This window comes from Pocillopora verrucosa, chromosome 3 (genome assembly GCF_036669915.1).
Source record: "Pocillopora verrucosa isolate sample1 chromosome 3, ASM3666991v2, whole genome shotgun sequence".
Taxonomy (NCBI): domain Eukaryota; kingdom Metazoa; phylum Cnidaria; class Anthozoa; order Scleractinia; family Pocilloporidae; genus Pocillopora; species Pocillopora verrucosa.
Genome location: NC_089314.1, coordinates 23,173,774 through 23,180,363, shown reverse-complemented (window position 1 = coordinate 23,180,363; position 6,590 = coordinate 23,173,774). Strand labels below are relative to the sequence as shown.

The window sequence follows — 6,590 nt, the reverse complement described above, 5'->3', positions numbered from 1 at the left end:
AATTTACAGAAAGGGCATTCTCTTAAGGTTACCTTTTCAAATATGTCTTTCTTTTGAATTCTGAATTAGAGCAATTTTTAGTTCTCGAGATCTTTTAAAACTTCCTCGTTTCCGTAACGCCCGATCTTGACTGACCGGTACAGACGTACTGACGTTGCGGAAAGGATCTCCATTAAATAGACGATAGATCATAGCACTCATATACTTAATTCCCTAATTTCTTTCGCGTAAAAATGCGATCAACTTTCCACTGACAAAATCTTTATTCCGCTATCCAAATTTGTGATTTTCAAATTTACCCGAATTTTCTTCGTTAAATGAATGGGGGGGGGGGGGGGGGGTTTAAAATTGTTTGAATTTCAGTCATAGGAGCATATTTGATCAGATTAATTTGATTTTCGAACTCAGATTTTTTTTCAAAAAAGATTTTTGAACTAAGAATAAGATTAATATACTGCATGTCAATTTTCTCTCTATAACCCTTTTGTTTTTGCCTTTTTCTTTTTTGGCTCGTTTTGGTTCTTTGGTGAATTTTTTCCTAATGGAGGAGGAGAAGGAAGCGCCAAGTGTCCGCGTTTTTTAAAATCCCACAGCTCCCAGTTCGATCGTGTCCTAGGAGATCCATAGAGGAAAGAAAAAGTCTGTGAATAGACTCGATATTCACAGCTCTGAAATGGGTAATTTTTTTCAGTCAGTTGGCTCACGAACTAATCTATCATTCATGTTCGAACTTGTTACCATGCAACAATCTTATCTTCTGTTGTTGGGTTATTGAATGTTACAGGTCCAGCAAAAATTTACAATGCTCAAAAAATTTTAAAGATTCTGAACATCCTCGCAAATAATATATCTCTCTCGGTTTATTCCAAGAACCCTAAGCCAATAATCTCGTTCCGTTCCCGAAATTAACTAAAGAATCGTCACGCTGCCTTCCTCTTCCCTTGAGGAAGCGTGACCTTGTAATGAGATTACAGTAAACAAGATGGCGGCACGCTCGGTGGTAATAAGCGCAGTCATTGCGGTGATCGCAGTTCTCTATGGAGGTAGAACATACATTCAAGGACCTCGCTGCCAGAGCAATAGACACATCAAAGGCAAAACTGTGGTTATAACAGGCGGAAATACCGGTATCGGCAAAGAAACGGCGGTGGACCTGGCATCACGTGGTGCGAAAGTAATCATCGGTTGCCGCAACTTAGAGAAAGGCCAGGCGGCAGTGCAAGAGATCCAAACGCGAAGTGGAAACGAAAAAGTCTTCGTCGAGAAACTGGACCTTTCATCTTTAGCTTCTGTGAGACAGTTTGCTCATGGAATTCTGAAAAACGAGCCGCGCTTAGACATTCTGATAAACAACGCTGGAGTGATGGGATGCCCTTACCAAATGACTGAAGATGGCTTGGAAATGCAGTTTGGAGTGAACCACATAGGGCATTTTCTCTTAACTTTGCTTCTCCTTGATTTAATGAAAAAATCGGGTCCGAGCCGAATCATAAATGTGTCTTCTTTGGCTCATAGGTTCGGTACTGGTGTTATAAACTTTGATGATATCAATGCAGAGAAGGATTACGATCCCTTTGCAGCGTATCAACAAAGTAAGCTCGCTAACATACTCTTCACAAGGGAGCTAAGTGTGCATCTCGAGGACACAAACGTGACTGTGAATGCACTTCACCCAGGGTTGGTAAACACAGACATCCAACGTCACTCTTTTATTTCCGGTTTAGTATTTTTTCCACTCCGCTGGTATTTTTTCAAGACTGCAGAACAGGGAGCCCAGACTACTATTCACTGTGCGGTGTCAGAGGAAATGGAAGGAGTTAGTGGTAAGTACTTGGCAGACTGTGCCTTTAGAGACCCCTCCACAGGTGCACAGGATGATGAAGCTGCAAGAAAATTATGGGATATTAGCATGGAGCTTGTTGGTTTAGAGGACCACGAGATCTAATAGTCCTCTAAGTTTGTATGTTTTGTTTACCCATTTCAGGTCATGTGATAATAATCTAAAGTACTGTTTCTTTCAAATTTCCTCTCATTTACTTGCAGATGTATGCATAATTTACAAAAGATAAAGCTGGGAATTCCCTTCAGACCTGAAATGGGTAAACAAACCATAGAAGCTAAAGAGGTCTATTCAGTGAAATGGCTAGTGTGCTATTGTGTGTCAATCTATATGTATTTTTTTTATGGATATGTGAGACTAGGTACAATTAACCCCACAGGAGCAGTGCTCTTTGTCAGCGTCACTAAACATTACTAAGTCAAGATATTTCTGAAATCTGACTGGTTGGCCAAATGAACATGATAGAAAGTAAAGAAATAGGAAACAAGTTTCTGCTCAAGCTTATAGAAAAAAAAGAGCTTTCAACTCAATGCACATTATATAATAACCTGCATCACACACATTTTGAATGATTCTTACAATATTTTGGAGGACAGCAGATACACTAGTGATGTCAGCATTAATAAATTATTGCTTCTTCATTATATAAAACAAGTAGATTCCATGCTACCATGGGTCTGTTAAGAAAAATACGGCAATCTTAATACTGGAACTATTTATGGAATGGTATTGTGTTTCAAGGAAAAAGAAACACATAGGAGCAAGAAAACTGAACTGCAAACATCAGCACTAATTAGTTTGTGGTTTTGAAGTTTGTTTGTGTGGTTTGAATTGAACTCTTGTAATTGCCTAGTTCACAACTGACTTGTAGTAAAAAAAAATATTTTCATTGTGATAATCTCACTTGAGATAAAGACTAAAAGCAGAGAGGCTAAATGAATCAGTCAGTTATAAGTTCAGGGTTTGAGCCAAGTCAGTTGTGGTGTTTTTCCACTCCTTAGTTAGTCCTTTCACTTGCTTGTTGCAAAATGTTAATTTTTTCCACAATCTGTGGTATATCTCTCATAATTTAAGCTCTGAGAGTATGCTGGTAAATCAAACTATATCCCCAGAGAAGATTTATATTTCCATTTATATTGACATTTTTAGGAGAAATCACTTTTTGGTCTTTTGGTTCATGAGAGATGGGGGCCTTACCCAAGCCTGATTCTTAGACTATCTGAAGTTTCTTTCTCAAATCCTCCAAATCCTCCAAAGCAAAGCACTTTTCATAATCTGAGAATCAGGTTAAAGGGTAGCCAATTAAAAAGATCATGATATTTTTTATCTAGGTCTTAATAACTGGGTTAAGATTTTAACTATCTAGGACTTGCACATATGAGAATGGCATCCAAAACCATGTGAACACACTTCATAAACCAATACTGATAAATTAATTGATCAATTTTTTCAATATTATTATGATGAGTATATTTATTTCCATGATTTATTTATTGATATGATATGTCGTTGACACTGTTATGATGAACTCTGCAATTCTATAATTGTATTAAATGTATTTTGGGCAAGAAATGGCAATGTGTGGGCTTACTGTTGATCAGTTTTGCATCAGTGTATGTCTTTTTATACCTTTGTGTCCCTCTATCTTTAACAAATCTACTTTACCCAGAAGGAAACTGATCTTTTCTTAGAAACATTACTTAACTACTCTAAGCTATTATCTCTGTAATCTGGCATCTTTCATATTTTGAAAGCTTTATAGCTAGTGGCAGTGCTACATCCTAACGCCTACCCAAACCATCCCCATCTAATGTCTATTGGGATAAGCATTTTAAATTCCTACTTTTCCCCTCCATTTAAATGAACTAATGAGATTTAACCTTTGACACGCTAATATTAGTATGCATATTTCCATACTGTTCTCTCAGTGCCTAAGGAGTTGACAGGGTACAAAGGGATACCTAACTCATACCTAAGACTTTCTTAACTTTTCATGGAGTCTAAGTCTGGCAGATTGTTTAATCTTCTCTCGGATTCCTGGTCTCAGTTATATCACGTGCAAGGCTCTCGGATATCACCCCTGAATCAAACGTTAAGGTCTCTAGAATAAGGAAAATGATCACCAACTTAAGAAGAACTTGATTGTTGAACAAATTCTCCTTGTCAGCACCTCAAAATATGTGTAGAAAACAGTATGGAGAGTATGCATATTAATAGTGGAGCTCGCGTAGCCCCATGATTATACAAAATAGTAGTAACCCATCAAGCCGAAAAAATTTGGACGTACGACCGCACGACCGTACGACCAACCGTACATGGTGCTACTTTTAGCATGCGCGGCCAACTGTACCACGGACACTATCTTATAATCAGTCCTCTACACGGACACGGAGAAGTTGCGAATGAAAATCCATTAATATTACCACGCACTTTATCCATAGTAGGGGCTTTAGTTTTGTTGAAGAGACGTGCGGGAAAAAAAAAATGCGAGCTCCGCTTTTAGGCTTGCCCAAATTTATATATTATCAGGATGTAAAGGGTTAAATGGAAACGATCAAGATGCTGTCTCCGCTGACTGGGGTAAGACGAGTCCTGTGAGCAGTCTCTTGGGTACAAAGTTAGTTAACTACAACCTTTTTTCTTTATAACAAATATTTGTGAGAAATAGTGTTACTGGGAGACCTCTAAGAATCTACGTTTTGAGCAGCCAGGAGCCTGACTTAAGGAGAATGAAGGTCGCCAGTGGTTAGGTAGCGTTTAACTGTTCTTTATTCATGTTATGGTCCACTTATGGACCGTCAAAAATTGCAAAACCGACTGTATTTCAAGTCGTCTTGCGGGGTATTGGGAAAAGTTTTCAATCAGCAATAACCGCGCCTCGGATAAACCTCATTAGCTACGGTAATGCCACTGCGCAAAGCTAATAGGTAAAGGTGAGGAAAGAGGGTTTGTCAGACATTCAGTTGTCTTCCATGTGGTCATAAGTGAATACAATTTACACTGAGTTGCATTGTAGTGCGCATGCCAAGCTTGCATTAATGTCTCTCTCCGGGACTGCTTTTGTTTTGCTTTACTTCGCGCTATTCAGCATTAGAGACAATTTTCATTTCAGCATTACAGACGAAGAAACTAGAAAACAAAAGCATTTAGCACGAGCGGCCCAAAACATAGATATCTCTGCAAATATTACAGAAATTACTGTTACTTGTAAATAGTCCTACAGGTTAACTAAGTTATTTAAAGAATTGATTCATCTATGTAGATGAACCTGGTAAAAATAAAAATATAAAACTGAAGATATTCAGCCTTAAAATGGTTGGCCAATTTTTGGCACCCTTTTCTTGTCCTAAAAACCTTTCTTACTAATACAACGCTACCGTACAAAACGATTTACAACACAATACCTTGAAAAGCTTACGTACTGAACAGCAGATAGTCCGACTTGAGAAGGGGAAAAAACGCCGGCGATTGGACAGCGCTATCCATTAAACTGTCATTTAAATATTTCTTAATTTTTTTGGGGTCCTTGTATGGACCGTCAAAAATTGCAAAGCCGACTGTATTTCAAGTCGTCTTGCGGGGTATTGGGAAAAGTTTTCAATCAGCAATAACCGCGCCTCGGATAATCCTCATTGGTTACGGTAATGCCACTGCGCAAAGCTGACTAACGATTGTGAGGAAAGAGGGTTTGTTATCCATTTAATGGTCTTCCATGTGGTCATAAGTAAATAAAATTTATATCGCTTAGTAGTGCGCATGTTAAGCTTGCATTTAATGTCTCTATTATCTCCCTATTGGTTTTTAGTAATTAGTAAATATATCATCAATTTCATGTTCAAAGTCCACGCACCGGCGGGATTATTAATCAGCAGTTCGAAACTTATCTCATGATCAACTCGAGTAGATTTTCTCGAGCGCGGGCTGAACTACGGCTGGTAATTAGCACACTTTTCGAGAGGGTATAGTTTTATTTTCTTCTAAAAGTTCCTTTTATGAAGTTACTAGTTGGGGTCGTTCATCAATAATGGCTTGAAAAACCGAGGGAAAATTGCTGACTGAGTTAGTGCTTTAAAATCGATCAAATACTCCGCTCGCGCGCGAGAGGTTCAAACGCGCTTTAAAATGTCTCAAGTAAAACTGGGGAATAACCAATAACATTCTTCTTTAGGCATTGTCTGTACGTTTCAAAAACCTCAAAGCTTTCCTTGAGCTACGTTGTCGAGAAATTTGTCGTCTCCCGGAACATGTAAATACTGTGCACAAATCTACGGGCATATTTTCTCGCAAATGAACATTCTAATCACAACAGAACGAATTAGGTACAATTAGTCATTAGGTTTAACTGTATTCAGCATTAGAGACAATTTTCATTTCAGCATTACAGACGAAGAAACTAGAAAACAAAAGCAATTAGCACGAGCGACCCAAAACAGATATCTCTGCAAATATTACAGAAATTACCGTTACTTGTAAATAGTCCTGCACGTTAAATAAGTTATTTAAAGAATTGATTCATCTATGTAGATGAACCTGACAAAAATAAAAATATAAAACTGAAGATATTCAGCCCTAAAACGGTTGTCTAATTTTTGGCACCCTTTTCTTGTCCTACAAACCTTTCTGACAAATACAGCATTACCGTGCAAGACGATTTACAACACGATACCTTGAAAAACCTTACGTACTGAACAGCAGATACTCCGACTTGAGAAATTGAAAAAAACGCCGGCAATTGGACAGCGCTATCGCA

General features: G+C 38.2%; 2 non-coding genes and 1 pseudogene across 2 annotated transcripts; 1 reads left to right on the top strand and 2 right to left on the bottom strand.

Moving 5' to 3' along the window:
* Nucleotides 1-972: 972 nt before the first annotated feature.
* LOC131787392 (retinol dehydrogenase 13 pseudogene) lies at nt 973-3,501 on the top strand (annotated as a pseudogene).
* Nucleotides 3,502-4,623: 1,122 nt separating this feature from the next.
* LOC131787405 (U4 spliceosomal RNA) lies at nt 4,624-4,762 on the bottom strand. The gene has a single exon (XR_009340457.2). It is a non-coding gene; the product is annotated as a U4 spliceosomal RNA (small nuclear RNA).
* Nucleotides 4,763-5,363: 601 nt separating this feature from the next.
* LOC131787404 (U4 spliceosomal RNA) lies at nt 5,364-5,502 on the bottom strand. The gene has a single exon (XR_009340456.2). It is a non-coding gene; the product is annotated as a U4 spliceosomal RNA (small nuclear RNA).
* Nucleotides 5,503-6,590: the final 1,088 nt, after the last annotated feature.